This window comes from Pogoniulus pusillus, chromosome 9 (genome assembly GCF_015220805.1).
Source record: "Pogoniulus pusillus isolate bPogPus1 chromosome 9, bPogPus1.pri, whole genome shotgun sequence".
In the NCBI taxonomy this organism is placed as follows: Eukaryota; Metazoa; Chordata; class Aves; order Piciformes; family Lybiidae; genus Pogoniulus; species Pogoniulus pusillus.
The window spans coordinates 16,627,512-16,648,469 of NC_087272.1; the positions used below are offsets into that span (position 1 = coordinate 16,627,512).

Below are 20,958 nucleotides of genomic sequence, written 5' to 3' on the forward strand. Positions count from 1 at the left end.
ATTTCATGCCACTTTGAAGACTACAAAGATAAGAAATAATAGCAGGGTCTACGTCTATTCTTTCTAACAGATCTGTTCTGAGTTCCTGTTTCACCCATGTTTACTGCTGCAGAGATCCTTAGAGCTCTGTTGTAGTGTTCTAAGCATTGAATAGATTCCCAATAATATTGCTAAATTGATAAAATGAGTTCAGTATGGCAGGAGTGCCACAAGATCAGTCGAAAGGCCAAGCATTTTAATCTTTTGTACAGTGTGTATCAAATGCATGACTAGTTGCTACATTTGCTATCTCCCTTCTCAGGTGAAGCATTAGAATTGTGAATCATAGAATCAAGCAGGTTGGAAGAGACCTCCAAGATCATCAAGTCCAACCTAGCACCCAGCCCTGTCCAGTCAACTAGACCATGGCACTAAGTGCCTCAGCCAGGCTTTTTTTGAACACCTCCTCTTTTAACACAGAGGATATTTTGCCAGCCACTGCATTGCCTTCTTCAGCAGATAAATTAAGTGATGTGCTTTAGCCAGCGTTATTTGTTCAAATACCTATCTTCATTGTGCTGTTTGTTCTGGGCATAAAGTAATCAGCTTTGATGACAGATATTGCTATCATCTGTTATGCTTGTAATTAATTAATCACCATTTAATTCATCTCCTATTGCAACACATCAGATGTGTTGCCACCAGGTGATGCCATTTTCTATTAGCTGGCTACTGGAGTCTCCTCCCACCCCAGGTGTGGCCACTTTGCCTTCCCTGCCCTCTCCCCTTTATATTCTGCCCCAGGAAAGCTGGTAGCTCCAAGTTAGGCCCATTGAGGGCCAAGGGATCCTCCGCCTGGTGTCCCTGGTGAGTCCTTGTGGTGTGCACCGGGTGACTTGGTGGAGGATTTCAAAGGCCGGGGGGCCTGGTGGGCCCCCCGGCTAGCTAGGGTTAGGCTCAGGCTCAGTAACCATTGCAACAACATCCACAGGTGGTGGGTGTGTGTCTTTGCTGGAGCTGGTTTCTTTTGTAGGGTATTTTGGAAGTTTGAGGCTCTTGCCTCAGACTCTGAGATGACTGCAAAAGCTGTGGTGGAGAAGAAGAGCTCTTCAGGCAGAGTGAGAGGTAAGGAGGTAAGGGTAGGATTCAATTGACCAAGTAGGAGGAAAGCAACAACAAAAACTAAAGACCTTTGCTGACAGGCTGCAGGCTGGTTAGAATCATAGAATCAAGGAAAGGTCTACGTAGCTTCCCTAGTGAGAATACAACAACCTCAACATCAAATGTGTTAGCAAATTGTTCACGTTTTTATGGCCTATTTCAATAAGTCTGTGGTTTCTGAAGTGTCAGCACTGTGTAGTAGAGCAGCAGTGGTAGCCTATAGGGTCAGTTAATTTCTCCCAGAACTCCATTACCTTGTCACAACACAAGCACTATTTGTCAACAGCATCTGTACCCTTATTTTTATATTATAATAGTTCCAGATGTACACAAATATCATATATAGTGAAGATCATGGTTTCTCTCTTGTGATTTTCTGCAACGTACTATAATTAAAAGACAGAGGCCTTTGGTAGTGACTATAAAACCTGTTTTTTGTAAGAAACTTCAGTTGTTAAGCTATGCATATAATACTCATCTGTAAACAGCTATCCCTCTTGGAAGATCTCATAATGAATAAAATCTAGGACTAGAATCCTAGTGTGGCGGAGAAATGAGAGAGGCCAACTTCCAGTGGCACTCTTTTACAGAGCAATTCAGACTTTTTAAGACATGCATAGCAGCGAAATTCACTGGAGGTTCTCTGCAAACACAGTCTGAGTCCTGCCTTCAAAGGAAAATCAGTATAATTTTTACAGTGGGCTCATCTGGAGGGGTCTTCATAGGTCTTGACCTCCGCTGTTGGAAGATCAGTAGGAGTGTCACAGCTGGACAGAAGTAGGGTTCTGCAGCTCTGTCTCATACCATAGTATGTCATATCATAGAATGGCTTGAGTTAATGAAGGGACCTTAAAGATCCTCTACTTCCAAGCCCTGTGCCATGAGCTGGGATGCCTTCCACTAGACCAGGTTGCTCAAAGTCTCATCCAGCCTGGTCTTAATACACTTTCAGGGATGAGGCATCCACAACTTGTCTGGGCATCCTGCTCCAGTGTCTCACCATACTTGTAGTAATGAACTTCTTCCTAATGTCTAATCTAAATCTACCCTGCTGTAGTTTAAAAACACTGCTGCTTGTCCTATTACCACATATCCTCATAAAAAATTCCCTCTCCAATATCCTGTAGGTCCCCTTCATGTACTGAAAGCTGCTATAAGGTCTCCCTGCAGGCTGAACAACCCAGCTCCCTCAGCCTGTCCTTAGCCTTAGTACTCTTTAATGGAGCAATGAAAATGGCTGTGCACTTGCTCCTGTGCTCTTCTCAAACAACAGTGTTTGACCTTTTTTGCCTACATCTGAAGGGGTAAGATTTTCAAATCATGAAATGTGCTGCTGAAAAGCAAGAGAACTGCACTGAAATGCAGCTTTTCCCAAGCATTTTTCCATTGTATGCACAAGCATCTGCTATCAGAAGAAATCATTTGAGCTGCTTCACCTAAAATGGGTCAGGCAAACTCAGCCCATTGTGGACTGCTGTGCCAGTACAGACGTACCAGTGCTTGAGACTCAGCCCTGTCATGGTTGAGTCTAGATGCAGACTTGTTGCTCTCCAGTGGGAACTTTCTCTTCTGGAACCACTTGTGAAGCACACCCTGCATCAAAATCAAAGGTGGTGGCAAGAGCCCAAATATCTGTAGTTACTGTAAAAAAATGTGACTCCTCATTCACATGCACATAAAAACCTCTGGGCCATGACCCTCCTTGCAATGGTGCTGGCAGGGAAAAACCACATCATGACAGAGCATGTCACACTGAAGGCTGCTGCAGAGAGGGGAAGAAGCTCTGCTGCCCAGGAGTTCACTTTTAGAAGAAAAAAGTTTGGACAAGGAGCTTTTGACAAGCCTGATAAAACTGTATTGACTCAGTCCCTCATCTTTTATTCTTCTCACTGCTTTATGCAGACATAAGCATTAGAACAGTGAAAGCAGCAGCTAAGCAAGGCTCCAAAGATTTCTCTAAGTTAGAGAGTCTGATTTTTTATTATACTTAGATGGCAATTTCATCCTATGGTGGTGAACAGAAATACTGTTTAAACTTAACCAGGGCTGAGAATTTTGATGCCTGGATTTAATGGATACCAGTAACTCAAAGAAAACCAAGAGTCAGGTCAGCTACCTCCTAATGTAAATACCTAGATTTTTTTTTCACAGATAAAATGTAGTGCAGTCACAGCAGCATAAACAAGACTGTAGATCTGTCACTCGTGACAAGGGTTGATTTAAATGTAACACTATGAGGGTAAGCACACTTCTGGCACTTCTACCAATAAGAGGGCAAGTGAAAAAAAAATTCTTTTCCCCTTTTTGCCTGCACCATTATGTCAGTGAACTTAATATGTCATCCACAGGTGAAAACTCGTGCTGAGTGTGTTTTATACTGAAAAGCAGAAGGAGGTCTGGGGCTGTTCCTGCTCTGAGGTTTCTGTTCTTCAATGAACAAGCTTCAGAAACAAGAACCTCGCTTCCTTTGGGATCATGTGGATAACTCAGTGACAGGATTTTTTCTCTTCTCGCCTTTGTTACGCAATGCAAGAGTGCTGATCCATCACAGCAAATAATTAGACTGTTTCAATTCCTGATAATGTGGTGATTACTTTGGAGAAATTACTAACTTTAACAATTTGTAGCAATATCTTTCTCAGCAGCAGCAGCAGTTCTGGAGCATCAAGAAGAGGATACCATGAATGATAAGAGAAGAAATATGATTTCAAATGCTGGCCATGAAGAAGGTGTATTTTTCTTCTGGTTCTTGCATTCTCCTTTTGTTCCTGCCTTTGCATGCTTCTTTTGCACCTGCATGTTGGATGATAATAATTAATCTGCTGTCATAACTAATACTTATCCACAGCTACATTGAGTTGATCTAAAGATACCAGTATTGGAAAGTGGTGGAGGAGAAAAATATTCTGCTGTTTAGAGTCATATGAGCTCTCATGAAAACAAACTTCTTGAATTTAACCCACATGTTCAGAACTGTGTAGGGTAGTTGCAGCTTTTTTGAGCTCAAAAGAAGAGCTCAGAATTTGTTCTTTAGACATCAAGAACCACAAAATAGAACATAAAAATAATTTCCCTGAGTCAGATTTTTACCACATAACTTTTCAGAAATAGAAGCTTCCGAGTGTTCATATCCTTGAGACGCAGTTCCACACCTGCTTTGCATTGCTGCTTGCTTAAGCACTTTGACTTGTTCTGCAGCACATGATAAGATCCTCCAAATGTCACAGCAGCAAGAGATAACTTGCAAAACAAGATAATTCTGTTCAATGCAACACTATTTTATATTCCATCTTGTATAAGTCATAAATGACAAATGTAGGAATGAACAATGAGAAGATCCTCTTTGTGAAGCTAATGGTAAACAGGGGTCTGAATTTCAGTTCATACCCACAGCCCTTGTTTTGCTTCACCATATCCCTTCCCCCAGCAATACTGGAAAGTGTTTAGACAACTTAGTTTCACCATCTGGAAAGAGAACATATTATACAATGTCCAGATTTCACAATGCTTTTTAAATTGCAACTCTGTGTCTACAAAATTATTATTACTCTGCAATGGCAAATAAAAAGACCACTCCTTTTGTGAAATTGGATTTTTTTTGGTGGAAAAAAAAAATATACACATTTTCACTTATCCACCAACTCCAGGCTGCATAAAACTTCCCCTGCTAATCTTTGTGCTTTCTACTTGGTAAATCTTTCAAACTGAGAACTGCAACCTACATGTGAAGCGATAAAAAGTATCTACCTTTTAATAAAGCAATTTCATAATGTTGCTGATGGTAGAGCTGCAGGGAAAAGGAGCACATTACTGAGAAGAAAATGTGTCTGTTGATATCTGTAAGAAATCTGTAAGAAAAACATTGTTTAAATAACAGTGAGGGAAAGAGAAGAAATTCCAAACCAGCAGAGCAACCAAACAACAATCCAAAAACAAGCCCTCTAGAAAAACAAAAGTAGTTTTCTGTCCTCAGGAAGATTAATAGTTGACAAGTAGCAGCTTTGGTGGTTGAACAGTCACTAAGCAGATAGATGGATATGACCATTCCTTCTGTTGTATTTACTAGTGGAAAGTTCCCAGTACAAACATTAACATAGTCCGCATTGCTTTATGCTCTTGAGATTTTCAGTTCCACAAATAATTTTGGCAGCTTAACCAAGGGGATATAATTCTTTGGCCTTTATTTTATTTCATACTTTCAAAGCATGATTTGTACATTTCCCACTGAGCAGCACACAGAAATCACAGAACTGAATTGTTGTCTCTTTGAGAACACTGTTGTGCTGCCTCACTCCCTCGTTAAAGGAGCACTGTATGAAGATTTCCTGACCACACTTGCTCATGCAGCAGAAAAGCAGGATTTCAAATAACTACCTGGATGTGATGTAGGGAGGCTGAGTACTAAATAAGCACCTGTACTTTCATGGCATTGACAATTGAAGTTTCCTCTTTACTCTAGATTTTTCTGTGTTGTTCTAGACATGAATAAGTATTATTCTCTGATAAATTCCTAGTGTATTACACTTGAAAAACCTATTCCAAAAGAACAGTGCAAATTGCTTGCAGCTTTCAATTCACTTCTGTGGAAGCCCACACTTCCAGGTGGAATTCTAGAGCTTTTGAAAAATTTTGCACTCTTAGACATCCTCTTCCCTAATATCATTGACCCAAAAGCCCCCAGAGATATTCTCAATTTCGTTAACTAAAATTAATTCAGATAGTATTTGCTTACTGGTAAAATTAGTATGTATCCCACCAAATGTGATACTTTGTTATACCATATCCGCCCCAAAATGTACCAGTGATATTTCAAAACACTAGCTCGAGCAGTCCAATACAAAAATGAATGATCTGGCTCCCTAACAATAGAGGCCTTACAAAACCATAGGCAATGGATTCTACTTTGAATCCAAATCTCAGGTGTGCAAACACAAACCGCAAGCTTATGGCCTCTAAGATTGTTGCTTTCCTAATACTGGCAACAGTGCTGATAAGAATCCCTCGTCAGTTCTCTCAGCTTTCCTGATCCTTCACTCTTTCAATAACCTTTTTTTTCTTTCTGAAATGTTTCCTTAGTGCTGGGCTGTAAGTTTATAGGAATGCAAGCGTAGTGTGCAAAGGCAAGTTCTATCTCCCACATGGACACAGCATTTACCTCTTTTCCTTGGTGGTATCCATCTAGTCAAATACATTGAGTCAAACACATTGTCTTTGGCAGTGGCTGCTTTGAGGTAAGTAGGAAGGGCACATACAACCTCGTTGTCTCCAGCAACTCATAATAACTTCATGTGCTAAGGATGTCACTTGGACAAACACCCATTTTCATTTGTTCCATTAGACAGAAGATGTTAGTCTCTTCAATATCTCTTTGAAGCATGTATTTTTTACTCATTGGATCACCCTCTGGATTATTTCTACTTGGTTGTATAGGAGAAAACACATTAGTAGTTTCTGAGATATAAGGAAGGAGCTGACATGCAAATTTATTTAGGATTATACTAAAATCCAATGTGCAGTATTTTCTCCTCTTAAGCAAAATGAATCTTCTTCTCCAAATAACCTAGGGTAACGTACTGGGTTCACAAAGCATGAGCATCATGAAGATAGGAATCTTTAATCATAGAATCAACCAGGTTGGAAGAGACCTCGAAGATCATCCAGTCCAACCTATCCCCCAGCCCTAACTAATCAACTAGACCATGGCACCAAGTGCCTCATCCAGCTTTTTCTTGAAGACCTCCAGGGACAGTGCCTCCACCACCTCCCTGGCCAGCCCATTCCAATGGGAAACAAGAAAGAGGCCCAGATTAAATAGCAAATAATTTATATTTTCAAATATCAGAATATAGAATAGGCCAAGATTTTTATTCCCTCTTTCCATCTAAGAGAGCATGTGATTCATTCAGTAAAGGGGCCCTGACTCTGGTATGACTCAACTTTTCAGCCCATTATTCCCAAAACATGCACTGGTGGGGAAAGTTCATACCCTGGAAGTCCAACATTTCATGTTTGGCCAAAGCAAAGTCAAGCTGCTAAAATAAAATGTCAAGATCATTTGTTTTTTACTGTTCTAACATAACTGGACACAGGGCTTCAAACAGCAACCAACTTCAAAGCTAGTAAGAAAAGCATACTAACACAAAGGTACCATTGTCATATTTTTTGATGCTTTTTGCGTATGTAGTAATAATAATTTCAAGGTTTATGGGGATTAACAAAACAAGGGAATGAGAGTGAATCTGTGACCATAGGAAAGTCAGGTTGGACTCCAGTATTTGGTAACTATATTGCCAAACCAGAAAAATATGGCAACAAATACTCAATTTCCATTTTGTGCTATGCACTGCTTTCATTTTCCTTGCTGCTATTGCAGTAAACTACTAATTCACCTGCATGGTAAATGAGGTAAATGAGGACCTGGCAAGAGTCTTCCTGAGTTCGTGGGGTTGGTAGTCACATAATCCATCTTAAGTGTCAGATTCTTAATTCTGTTCATTGGAATTTCAGTCAGGCTCTTAGTTCACAGCAGATACAACTGCTGGCCCTCCCCCTGGCTTTTTTCTTTTCTTTTCTCTGTTAATAAGCTATTTCCCTCATTTTAAATGGCTAATATCAATATGAGGCTGTAATGATAAGGCTTGATGTCTTGTAAATGGTCAAAATAGAAGTATTTTATCCTCCTCTTCATCGGTGCTTAGTGCCAACTAGGAGTCCCTCATAACCTTCCACTCTTACTTCTAGCAATATGTACAAAACAAGTGGCATTTGCTCACATTTGTGGTTGAATGGGAATCCTGTCAGCTCCTATTTTTTAATATTTTTTTAGGGGCTGGGGGGAAGGTTTTGTAAAACCTTTTTCATGCAGCTCCAAGTCAATCCTTGCTCTGCTGCAGACATATTTTTAGGAGGATAATTTTCTTTCTCTGATTTTACTCTCAAGTAGGGCATTGTATGTGATCTAATAAGAGGTCCAGCAGCCCATTGTATTACCTTTCCCACGTTTAAAATTTTTGCAGAGTTATAATCCTGTTCATTTCCTGCTTTTTAATGAATGGATTTTATATAACTGTTCATTAGTGTAATTGTTGTTGATTCTTATTTTTCACTTCATTATTTCTTCAGCAAAACTTATGCCACTGTTACTCTCTTAGCAAAACAGAGCAAATTAATCTCAGCATCTGGGAAATTTGTTTGTAAGTGAGCATAAATAAAATGTAGGACTTTTCTTATGTTAGAGTTCTTGATTGTGCTCGCCTACAAACAGAGCTCAGAGCTGAGGATACCTTTAGGAGATAGATATCTGACATCTAGAGACATCAAGCTCTTTAATCTTTACAAGAGGCCCCTTTGAAAAGACTGTCTGTTCATGCTAGTAGTGTTGTCTAAGTCCTACTTCAATAGAAATGGTCTGAAAGCAGGAGAGCTTTACCGCTCTGCTAACAGGTTTCAGTAACTACCAGCCTAAATGAGAGCTGAAATAGCTGTCCTGAAGTGCTAATGCTAATAAGCTCAGTTATTCATTCTTACTAATTGACACCTTAGAAATAGCTCATCTTACCTTGAGCATCAAGCAAGTGCCGCAATGAGCCTTTCTGTCTCCCTAAAGGCTTGCTGTGATTTTCCCACTTGTTTTTGATTTACGTATCAGTCACAGAAACACTGGTGCTGATTTCCCAAACAACTTCTATGCAACTTCACAAGGACAAAAAACGATGGTTGGGCTGGAATAACAGCAGACACTTCAAAGCCTGAATGTGAATAGCTGGGAAAGCAGTAAGATGAGGATATAAAATAATCACTTTATGTTAAAAGATGCTTAAGTTTCTGTGACATATTTTTTGTGCAATCTGAAGCTTTAGCTTGAGTTTCTCCTGGAGATGTTAAATCATCATCACCATCATCATAATCATCTCTATTAGAAGTCATGGCTCTTTACCCTTTGGTGATAAAGGCCAGTCACAAAGATCATGAATTCTACACTGTTGCTCTTGCTCATCTGGTGTAGGAGATTTAAGAGTTTACAAATGGAATCAATTTATGCATTTCTAGTGAAGCCATTATGATAGAAAGCAGCAGTAAAATTTTATTCTCTGCTTTATTTCTATATTTTGTCTACTTTTATTTCTGTTAAATTCAGTTTACACTAATTTATTCTCTGGTTACTTATTCTATGTCAGTGTCATTTACATATTCCACACTGCATCTCATGCCATGCCAAACTATCTTTCTAATCAGTAACCTCTCCTGTTACCTCAAAGTGCTAAGGAAATTTGTAGCAAATCTAAGTTTTACTATAATGTTATTAATAATATTGTATTAATGCCTAATAATAACTAGTAGGTATTCAAACCTGAAATATATTCCCATCTAAAATACACATGGGTGGTTTGTAATCAGGATTTTCATGAAAATAGAATGGTTAGTTTCAAAGAACTTCCATCTATTGTGAGGATATGATTAATCCTATTCTTGCTGGTCACTGGGTAAAACATTACATTTTAGCTTTGAAGTCTGGTGTTGGGTAGAAGACAGTATCAGAAGGGCAAGATACAGAAGAAACACTTGCCCTGTAAACTTTACAGGATGCCATTATCATGGGTTTCTTCTCTCTAAGAGAGCAGTGACAAGGAAGGGTAACAGCACCACAGAAGACTGAAATACTGGAATAACAACCTTTGCCAATGGGTGCAGACCAATAGTGGTGTATAGATTGTTCTAGCCTTGGGAGAAGTGTGGTAAATGGTGGTACTGGGCCAGAGTGCTTTGGATTTGATTATGTGCTCCTTGATCTCCCCAGTGAGCACTTACACATGAGAGCACTTGAAAGGTCTGTGCTGGGTGAGAAAACACTCCCCACCAGGAGCAAGGTTGGAGAAGTTAGTGGAGCTCACTTGGGGCATCCTGACAATGAACACAAAACCCTCGGCCCTTGGAAAGGAAAGGTGACCAGAGTGGTGAGGAAGGGCTAGAGGTGGTACCTGAGATTTGAAGGAGCTCTGGTGAAGATAGAGTAGAGGGGCTAGGTGTCTCTAGCTATAGCCTTTAGCTAGTGGCTAGAGGAGGAATGGATATGAGGATGTGGGAGGAAATCACTAATAGCCTCAGAGATATGTGTGTGGAACTGGGAGGAGATTTCAGCTTTAAGGGAGTGATGTTAAGTGGAGATCAGTGAAGTCTGAAGAGCTCTGAGTGGGATGAAAACAAGGTTTCAGGGAGATGTAGAAGTCTGGCAGGACAAGCAGATCTCATTCCCTCCTCATCCATGTATTTCAACATGCCTGTTTTTGTGAGATCCCTGTCTACTTCCCCTCTTCCCTAGACTGAGAAGCTGCACTCTTCATACCCCTCGTTTCAATACTCATCTCCATGCAGCCACACACCTCCACTTCTACAAGACACAAGAGTGCTGGCGCTTCCTTGCAGCTGGGTCCTCCTTGATCTGCTGCACCTTCTCAGATGGAGGGAAGGGAGAGAACAGGGCTGGGCTGCCAGATGGTGGAAAATGAGGCTTTCTGCTGCTGTCATCCCCTAAGATAAAGCCGTGGCAGTGACACCTACTGCTGGGAAGGGAGAGTTCTGGTGCAGTAGCTGCCGTTCACATTTTGCTGCCTGATTTAACAGCAACTTCCAGAGAACACAGAAGCTTCAGGAGCAGGAGGTGGAGGCTGGCATAGGTAAAGAACAGTATTCCAGTCACTGAATCTAACAGCTTAATGGGCCCTTATGTTAACAGAAATCAATGGGAGTTACTCTAAACATGGGGTAAAGCTAAGGATGCTAATTCAAAAAATTGTCAATGCCAAATGACTTTTCTCTGTATGATTCTTGTGCTTAGTGGGTTGAATATAATTAACAATGTCTGAATATCTTCTACAATTTTATTATCTGTGCAGGAATGACCATCCTGTCACTAAACACACGGTTTTTTGTTCCATGCTAAAACCTCTCTACTCAAGGATGGTCATTTCTGACCGTGGAAAAGCCTCACACTTTAGCATGTTTCAAAGAACTCACTGTGGCCCAGACTTGGAAATGTATTCAGGTGCTTGCAGATGCAAACTGGCACATATGACATCAAAGCCCCTAACTCCCACTCATTCACTGATACATTTTTAAACACCTCTAGATCGAAAAAGGCCTAATCCACCAAGGAATCTAAATCCAACTCACAAATTAAGCTATCTACTTCCAAAATTAAATTGCTATTATAAAATCTGGAAATTCGGAGTAACTGCTCCCTCACCTTCAGTTGCTTATATTCTGCTGATTTGCATCCATAGCAGACCCTATTTGTCTCTTGTTGTATGGCCTCACAAAACTCTGGGTGTGCCAAGAATATCTAGAGGTATTAAAAAATTCAGTACCAAAATATCTGACTAGTTGTTCTCAGACTGCATGTTATTCAGACAAAAATAGAAGGGATCTGTACTCACAACAGCACAATTCAGGGGAGACCTAGTCCCTTCAGCATGCAACAGACAACTCTTTGGTCCTTCCCCTGTGGAACAGAGACAGATGTTGAAGCTGCATTCCTCTTCACTTAAGTGAATATATGAATGATGTGCTTCAGGCTGTGATGCTCTTGGACTCCATGTTGAGACTGGGAAAGCATCCATCCTGGGAGGATTTCCCGTTTAGAACTTGTCCCTCACAATTTCTTTCTGATTTTTGTTTGGCTTGGTGCCTCCTGGGATTTTCTTCTAGGTGCACAGTATGGTTTGTACAGGTCTGTACTAACTGTTTAAAACTTAGGCTTTGCACTGCTTGTTACTGAGTTTTCCAAGTCCTCTACACACTTTTTACTAAATGGGTAGTTTTAGCATTTTGCCTGCCTGAACTCCAAACTGAAAAGTTTCTCATGTTGACTTCTCCTAGGTCCCCTAAGTCTAAATGAGCCTAGCTTTTTCCTGATTACCAGGTTTATCTTTGCTGTCATGGTGACACCAGAAGCTACTCTCTTCTTCCTTCTGCTCCTTTCCAAAAAGTGAGAAGTGCAGCATGTGAAACAGCATTTATAGCAATCCTCAGCACCCTGAGTGGCTTAAGGCTTTGTTCTCAGTACCTGTGGGATTTGACCAACATCTGTGGGAACTTAGAAGCAACTGAAGCACTGCAGATATGTCCATCAGGGATGGTAGGACAAGGTGTTTTGTCACCTATGCTCGTAGTCCAGATAGTTACTAATGTAAGCTGAAATCAAAGCGCCAGGACATGGGCAGTGCACATGATGTGCCAGCCATTCAGTTGTCTCTGCTGCAGAAGCAATAACCTCTGGCAAAGAGAAAGGACAGCCACCTGGAGATGATAACATTTCAAAGTGCTCCAATATAAGCCTCTAAATCTGAATCCATAAATACAGATTCTCTGCCATGAAGAACGATGGCAGGTGTGTAACAGAGGTTTTCCATGCTGCAGACTGCCAACTGCAGGCAGATCACTCACTCCTTCCAGAGTGACATGCAAAACGTTTAGATCTGTAGCTCAGTGCAGTATGCTTAAAAAGGAATTGGTAGTGGTCTCCACTAAGACCACTGTTTGCACAGTCTTTTTTTAAGAGGCACCAGTATTGCCTGGCTTGTCTTTCCTGGTATCTAAAATACTTTTGTGCTTAAAGATCTGTTAAATTAATTGCATTCCAAATAAAGTTATCCTGTGGGAGTTCAGCCGGAATGCAGACTACTAGACAGGCAATTACAGTGTTATGCTTAACAGTTATAATTTATTTGATTTTTCATTTTGCTGTGCCAAAGTGAACCATGCTATTTTCATTATTTTTGAAGTTGTTTTTCGTTTGAATAATTCTTCTCAGCCACCATAAAGTGCAATAAACACGTCTGATATGTTGCCTAGTCTGGTGGAATTGTTTCTGTTTCCATTTTTATGGATGTTGATCACCTCCACATAACAGAGAGATGCAAAGTACTGCCAAGTGTTCCCATTTCTGAAAGGGATTAAAATGGTCTTGTTGAGTCCATAAGGACAAGCCTAGCCTCCAATAAACATGTTTTCCAAAGGCTGGAAGGACAAGGTATCCCACATATTTCACTGTTGGTGGCTAAAGTCATCCACCTGAGCCTATTTCAAATGTTCATGTTCATAGATTTTTTTTTCTGGGGAGAGGGATGAGGTGCAAATCTGGGGTTAGTCTGTGTAAATGCAGAGAATTCAAATAGCACTAGTTATCTCACTATATGTCTCCTTTAGTAGCCATCATCATTGCTGAAACAAACTACAAATAGTACCATCTTCAAGCATTGCATTTGGGAGGAAGACCCTTGTATGGAAAGGGTTGTAAATTAGAGGTTAAGGTGTTATCCCTTAATTGTGGCTTACAAGTGCTCAGCATCCATGTTGTGGGGTTAAACTATGACAGTCCAAAAATAAAACACAGTTTCACCTTCACTGAGAGCCTGGCCAAGAGTCCTCCTTCAGAGGATTAATGCACTGTATTGCAGCTCATAGAACACATATTCCATAGCTGATGCAAGTGGCATCCTGAAAGAGGAATGTGGGAAATGACCCAACTGAATGGTTAATGCCACTCAGACTGCAGAAAGGAGAAGCTCTGCCCAGAATCAGCTCAGTGCAGCAGTAGCTGATTGGCAGGTTTCCAGGGGTATTGCATGGGAGCCATCACGTGTATGAAAATGTGTGCTTTTTGGATCCTGACCTAGCACAGACACAGTGAACTTCTCTAACAACCTAGAGCAGATAGATCTTTCAGTTTGTTTGGTCTATGCTAAGGTGTTATCTTAACAGAGTCTAAGAATATGTTATGCTTTGCAGTAAGTTAGGAAGAGGCTTAAAATTGTGCCATTTTCCACAGGTGAAGTGTTTACAGATGACTTGTGATATGCTCACCAACGTATTTCAAACCTCTCTGTTGTGTAGCAATAAATACCACATGGCCTCTGCATAAATTACAAATAAATTTCTTCCTTCTAAATTTAGGGGAAAAAATAATATCACAGAAAAGTTACTAGAAAGAGCAATGAAAAGATCATTAAGAGAGAAAGATTTTTGTGCAAAGTTATCATCAAAAGCTGAATTTTTAGAACTTTCAAATTTAGGAGTAAGATTTTTATACTTGATTTAAAGTTGGATAAAATCTCAGCACTGGTATGTGTGTTCTGTGAGAAAAGTCTGTTTATCTCTTCAGTCCTACAGCAAAGGAGAAGACAAAAAGAAATCAAAGGAGGGAACATAGAGGTGATTGGACAATGGATACATATTGGCAGATGAAGAAAACTGGGGCCTGGGGCTCACGCAGAGCAAAGAGAAGAGAGAATCAAATTTCAGTTGACTGTAAGGATAATACAGCCTTAATGATCTTTCCTAAGGTTTGAAGATGGGATTGCCATAAGTGGAGACTGGAATCAAGACTAGATAGGGAACAGTGATGTAAGAAACTCACTGACGCCCTACATAACCTACTGAGTTTGTGAGCAGGCACTGCCCAAGCCCCCTACCCTTCATGGTGTCACCAGGAAGGTGAACGTGTATGTTCTTGACAGCTTCCTAAGGCACGATGCCAGTGCTGCTCAAACAGTATGAGAGGGGGAGGTGTTTACCACTTGACTTCAGCAAGCTAACCCAGGGTTCTGCAATGATAGTTCAAGGGATGCAACTGCTGCTATGGATACTGTCAGTCAGACCTGAGAGTCTGAAGGTCAATGAGCCTTCAAAAGTGATTTAAATACTAGATGCTATTGACTTTTTCCTTGGGGGATATAAAAAAGGGAATTTGTCAGTGCAGATCCCAAGGGTGGTTGTAAGCAAGAATGTGAAGGATAAACACTCTGGCCTCTACAGCACTAAAAGTGCCACTGTTCTACTTCTGGATTTGCTCCTGGGCAGCCTGACCATATTCTCTTTCATGTTTCATGGCAATGACATGATTTATTTGGGCTGATGACAGAGGAAGATTTATGATTATATTTCCTGAACATCTAGTGCAGAAAAGCTACTGAAAACAGAATGGAAGAGTAAGGCTGCACATCCTAGAAACCTTTACACAGTCCTTCTTGCAGCTGGTACAAGTACAGACAGCAACTGCAATTGTTTCGGCCGAAATCACTGCAAGTGTTGTGGGAGTTGGGCAAGCTGTTTAGCTGCAGAATATTATAGAATACAGCCATTCAAATTCTGATTGCTTGCTTCATGTTAGATTTGGAGCCCTCTATTCTAGCAATGGGGGATGTCAGGCAACTGAGATCAATCAGGCATGATCAGAATTATGATTTGGTTATACAGGGACAACATTAGCAACATGTTATTAGAACCTGTCAAAGAAGAAAACAAAAAAGGTCTGTCTTGAGGGATTGTCCCTCAACAATCTCCGGCTCATCTGAACCCAGATTTCAATACTAATACATCCTAACATACCCACTACACACCCACCAAATTTCACAGTGCTTGAAAGAAGCAGTGAATTTTGAAGCAGTGAATTTTAAAGCACTTTTAAACAGAAACAAATTCTCATCCTGAATTATAACATAGTGGGTTGTTTTTGACTCCTGTGTGTGGCTACAATAGACCAAGCTAAGTTAAGGCTGATGAAAGCGACAGCAAATTGAATTTAAAAGCAGCAAGAGAATAACTAATTCTGGTTATTACTACTGCTGTGATATATAGAGCCATACAGGTTGCAAATTATATGTAGAGCAAATTGCCATCCATTAATTCAAATGCTGGATAACCAGTCTGTGAAATTTTCCCTGCTCCTTGATTTCTTCTGCTACTGTCTAGGGGGGAAACCAAACAATATTACTACTAATAAAAAAAGCCCAGGCTCTTAATTTCAACCTTTTGGTCAAATACAGCACATGTATGAGAGACATGATTCAATGTTCTTCTTCCTGCATTGTGACACAGCGAATGGATATAAAAACTGTGAGCTGGTAATTATTTCTTGAGTTGTTGTGATATCTGATGAATATAAATAAGCAGCCATAAGCATGCCTTGAGACAGGGAGCAACACTTAAACTAATTATTCTGTCAGTATTTTCTGCAACATAAAACCACCTTGTGGTCAGGGATGGTAGACAGCTCCTCAGCAATTTCAGCCTTTTCTCTGAGCTGGGAGAAAGAACGATAAGAAATATTGAAAGATAGGAAGGACTCTCCTGTACAGGTTATTTAGAACAGGGTGGACTGGGAAAGATAAACAAGTTCAGCAGAAGAGGACAGGTAAGGGCAAAGTACAGTGTTTGATTCTTAAGAAATCCTTAATGTGAGAGGGGAACTTTATTGAAAGGGATGATTTGGCAGAGGGGCTTGTACAGTCTCCAGGACTTCTGGTACTTCTTTCAATGTTTATGTTCAGCTTTCAATAGCTTTATTAGACCAGCTCCTCATTCCTGAGAAACATGGTTTGCTCACCATACAACAGACACACCATCAGAAAACCTGGGAACACTCTTCACATGTATAAAATGGACTCTGATCCAGAAATTTTAATCACTGTAGCAGAATGAAGCTCTAAAAGTACCTCCTTTAAAAATAAAAAATTGCTTGGTGCTTGCCTAACTCATTCTCTTTCCTCAAAATACTTCTTATTTAACTGGATTTACATAACTTCAAAGTTCTAGAGATTATACAAAAGATTCATATCTATTTAACTTTTTTTTTCATTTCCTTTCATTTTTTATGAATTCATATTTCCCCTAAGTTCACTAGAAAAAAATGACATGGTCAAAAGAACAACAACAAAAATCCCTGCCATTGATAATTACCACACAGTTCTTTCATCTGAGAAATCTCCTGCACCATTTACTGCCTACTGAGATGCAATCAAAATGAAATGAGTGGAAATAACTCTGAAGTGGCAGCTTTAAGCTCTAGCAAAGAAGCACAGGGTCTTACTTTCATGACAACACAGAAAATGGCCTTCTGGTTGAAACTAATTGTCCATTTCATCTCCAACAGTGGGAACAGGAAATGCTGCCTGGAGACAACTTACGATCCTATCTGTCAGCAATCCATCTCCTTCATGTTCCTGCACCTGCCACCTTACTGAGGATGGCAGTGAGCACATTCCTGCCTCTTGCTTTTAGTATCTTTTAGTATCCTGTTGCTCTGGAATTTGTCTGGTTTTGCCTCTTCTGACATGCTGGTACTAAAGACCTCCACAGTCTCCTGTAACAGCAGATCCCAGAAGGCAGAGCAGGTGGTGACCTGAGATTTATATATAAAACGAAGTTATTTTGTTCAGTTCTTCTGACAAGGCAAAATCTGACTTTCATAAGTATGACTTCTTTGAATTGTCATAAGGCAGTAGAACATCTATCAAAAATTACCCAAGGATTTGTCTTAATTACCAATAATGATATTCACTACTTCCTACTAAGTAGGCCAGCTCTATTTGCACTATAAAGAACAGGGCTATAATGCCTAAACCATGTGAAATTTGTCTTGCTGAGAAATGCAATGATAAAGAAGCAACGTGCCAAATCATACTCTTTTTTTGTGGTGAGGCAAAGGTAAAGACAGAGATCTCTCTTCTTCTCAGCCACAGACATTACCACTATTTATCCTTTTCTGATGATGAACAACGTTTGCTATTAGAAAAAAGAAGAATGCATCTGATAGCCTAAGGAGGGGAGATTGATAGCTGAAATATGTGTGTATGGAATCCCCTGGGTAATAGGATGCTGGGGAAAAAGCAATAGGAATGAAAGAAAGGAGAAGTAGATGAGAGTGAAGGAGGAGGGTGAGTTGGTGAGAGCCACAAACTAGATTTTTTGGTGTGTAACAGAAAAGCCAAGGTGAGGAAAAGATGTGTGGAGACCTACGGGAGCAAAGTGGTCTACAGTCACTTGAGAAAACTCTGTTGTGAAACCTGTAGAGAAATCTGCTTTTCCTGAATCTCTTCACTGGAACCTGTTGATAGAAATGTGTAGTATTAACTTCATGTAATGGCAGATGCACCTAACATAGATCATCTACACTGTTAGCTAAAGATGTAGAGAGCTGTGTGGAAACATAAGACTGTCAACATGACCAGAACTTATAAGGAGGTCAGTCGTGGATTACAGATGAAAATAACAAAATTTCCCCCCTATGTTTGACAATTTTAGCCTTGTCAAATTGATTTTTTTTTCTGAAACATAGTAAATTATATTTGGAAGAAAGGGAGTCTGTATCAGGAACCTTTCGGGGAGAGCTTTTTTTGCACTTACCAAGCAGACAAACCTTCCAGTCCTTGTGCACAAGAAGAGTACTAGAGAGATCCTGTCAGGACAAGTTCAATACAATCTACAAAGCATTAAGGCACACATTCTGTGTAATTTGTGTCCCTGAAATCAATGGGCACTAGATATTTAAATACCTCAGAGGGTCTGAGCAACAACCACTCATATCCTGAATTTAGACCTGATATTGATGCTGAGAAAATTTACTCACCCTTTCTTCATGATAGCAGGAGTAACAGATGGAATTTCTATCACTGAAGTTTAGTTATCCACAGTGCACAAAGAACTAGCTGCTGAGGTTCTCACTATAGTAAGAGAAGGTCTTGTACATGGTTGCTGTTGTTTAGGGTGTAATTCATCTGACCAAACACGAGCATCTGTTTTAGAAACAAATGAACCAAGTTCTAAATGCCCCCACTTAGAGTAAGCAGCTCTCTCCTGACTGCAAAGGAAGTCTAGGACAGCTAGCTCAGATGCAAGCATTCCCACCACGGACAGCCACACCTAGCCTCTTGAGAAGCTTTTACATTGTATGGGGGATCATATACCTCTTACCATTCCCCAGGATGATCATTCTGCAGCTCACAGGGCAGGGAGGTGACACTGAAGAACAGCTGAACCTTCTCAGCTCCAAGCTGTGACAGCAGTGCTGCAGGAAGAGCTTCTTGCTGAAGGAAGGATATGCCAGTTGGACATGCTGGGGAGAGGGATTAGCTCTTCAGGGAATGGCTGCAGAATTTCACTGGAACACAATGGAGGCTTTCAGACGATTTGAAAAAGTAGGAGCTGACACATTCCTTTGTGTCGAAGCCGGGCAGTATGGATAAGCTGTGTGCGCAGATGGTGCTCTGGCTGCTGATCTTGTAGCTGTGTGCAATCACATAACAGTTAGCCTTCCAAACATGCCAAACCCCTACCCACTTTCTACCCAAGCCTCTTCCCATCCTCTCTCCTCCATTCTAAAATACCCCCAGCAATTAAAATGCCATCAATCTCTGCGAAATGTGGGTGTGAATCACAGGCGATTACAAAAGAAAACTAAGAGTTCATTTAGAAAACTGCCACTTCAGTTCTGAGTGGGAGGCAGACTCTTTATAAAAGTATCAGAGCACTTTTTCAACCTTGTGAAGCTAGGATGATAAGCTTAGCTTGTTCACAAGCAGTGCCACCAGTCACAAATGGGACAGTAAAACTTTCACTCTACTAGTTATATGTGACACCTGTAATGTCAAATGCCCTGCCAGTGTTTCAGCAAGGAAGGAGATGGAGCAGCTGAACCTTCAAACATTTCTGGATCTTAGTGTATGAGTCATATGACTACAGTTTGAGACAAAGACTTGCACAGGTTTGCTGCATTTAGCCTACAACAGATGTCCTTGGGAAGTTACAAAACTCTGTTGGAGTGCACAAAAGAAACAGTGAGTACTTAATTTTTAAAACTACTTGAAATGATAAAAGGTATGGAAAGTGATCCCTTTTCACTTCTTCAGCAATCAAAGTAATTTCTCAAGGATAAAAATGTTTACAGATGAAATCTGTTATTACAATCTCATGTATTACTGCTGAATGGCTTTATTACATTAAACACCACATAGAGGTACATAATTTCTCTGGACCAAGGCAGTGGATGGTGTAGCACAGTTTGCAAATTCTGTGTGCTTGTGAAAAAAAAAGAACTAAAATCATGTGCTAAAAACTTGGGAGAATTCATTGACATTCAACATGTGGAAAAGATAATCTCTTGGCTCTCAGCAATTGTGCCACTGTCCCATGAACTAGGAGTGGAAAAATGTCAAATGCCACAGTTGCACAAGTTAGTGGAAATTGGTTTGTGATGGTTTGGGGGTTACCCCGCCCCCCCACACTTTGTATTTGCCCCAGCTAACTCAGACGGACCATGGGAATATAGATGAAGCAATTTATTTACAGCTAGCAGAATTTACAAGCAGCTATTTACAATATATACAGCTATATACAATTATATACAGAAATATACAAAGGATAAACAATACAAAAGCACAACTCCCCTCCCAGAAACCTGAGTCCCCAGGAGGGGCTCTCAAACCACCCCAACACCTCCCCCCGGCCCTCTCAACCTTACCCCAGTTCTCAGGAAGAAAAGAGGTGCAGCCAAGAGGTTAGGGAGCAAGGTTAGTAGGAGCAGGGTTAATGAGATGTGACCAGGTCTAAGGCAAAAGCAAGAGTGAGAAACAAAATGGAGAATGTTTTCTTCTTCTTCCCAGAGTTCTCAGCGTGACTGTGAGAGAAGTAGACACAATTGTTTTTCATTTCACTGCCTGTTATCTAGTTCTGTTACCAAAACACTCCAGCTTGCTTCAAACTAGCACAATCCACCCCTGTCTACTTCGCTCAGAGTATCGCTGAGAATTATCCAATCTAATCTAAACCAATATTTACACTAAAACAATATATACAATTCAGTTCACACTTCAATCAGATGTAGGTGATTCAAAAGCTCAGAACAGGGACTCCCAGGTGATGTTGGGTTCGTGCTCACATACTGTAGATGCTATCGTAGATTCTCTCAGTGTTGGGCGCCGATGTTATCTAGAACAGAAAACTCCTAACAACTTGAATTTAAATTCTCTCAGCTAAGGTTAAATT

General features: G+C 40.4%; 1 long non-coding RNA gene across 2 annotated transcripts; it reads right to left on the bottom strand.

Annotated features, from left to right (window-relative positions):
- Positions 1-842: 842 nt before the first annotated feature.
- Positions 843-19,239, bottom strand: LOC135178119 (uncharacterized). Of its 2 annotated transcripts, none has more exons than XR_010303363.1 (3): positions 18,889-19,239; positions 4,888-4,988; positions 843-3,933 (listed from the first exon to the last, which is right to left on the bottom strand). It is a non-coding gene; the product is annotated as an uncharacterized LOC135178119 (long non-coding RNA). The 2 variants fall into 2 exon arrangements; XR_010303364.1 differs by lacking the exon at positions 18,889-19,239 and adding an exon at positions 17,935-18,004.
- Between the last annotated feature and the right edge of the window lie 1,719 nt (positions 19,240-20,958).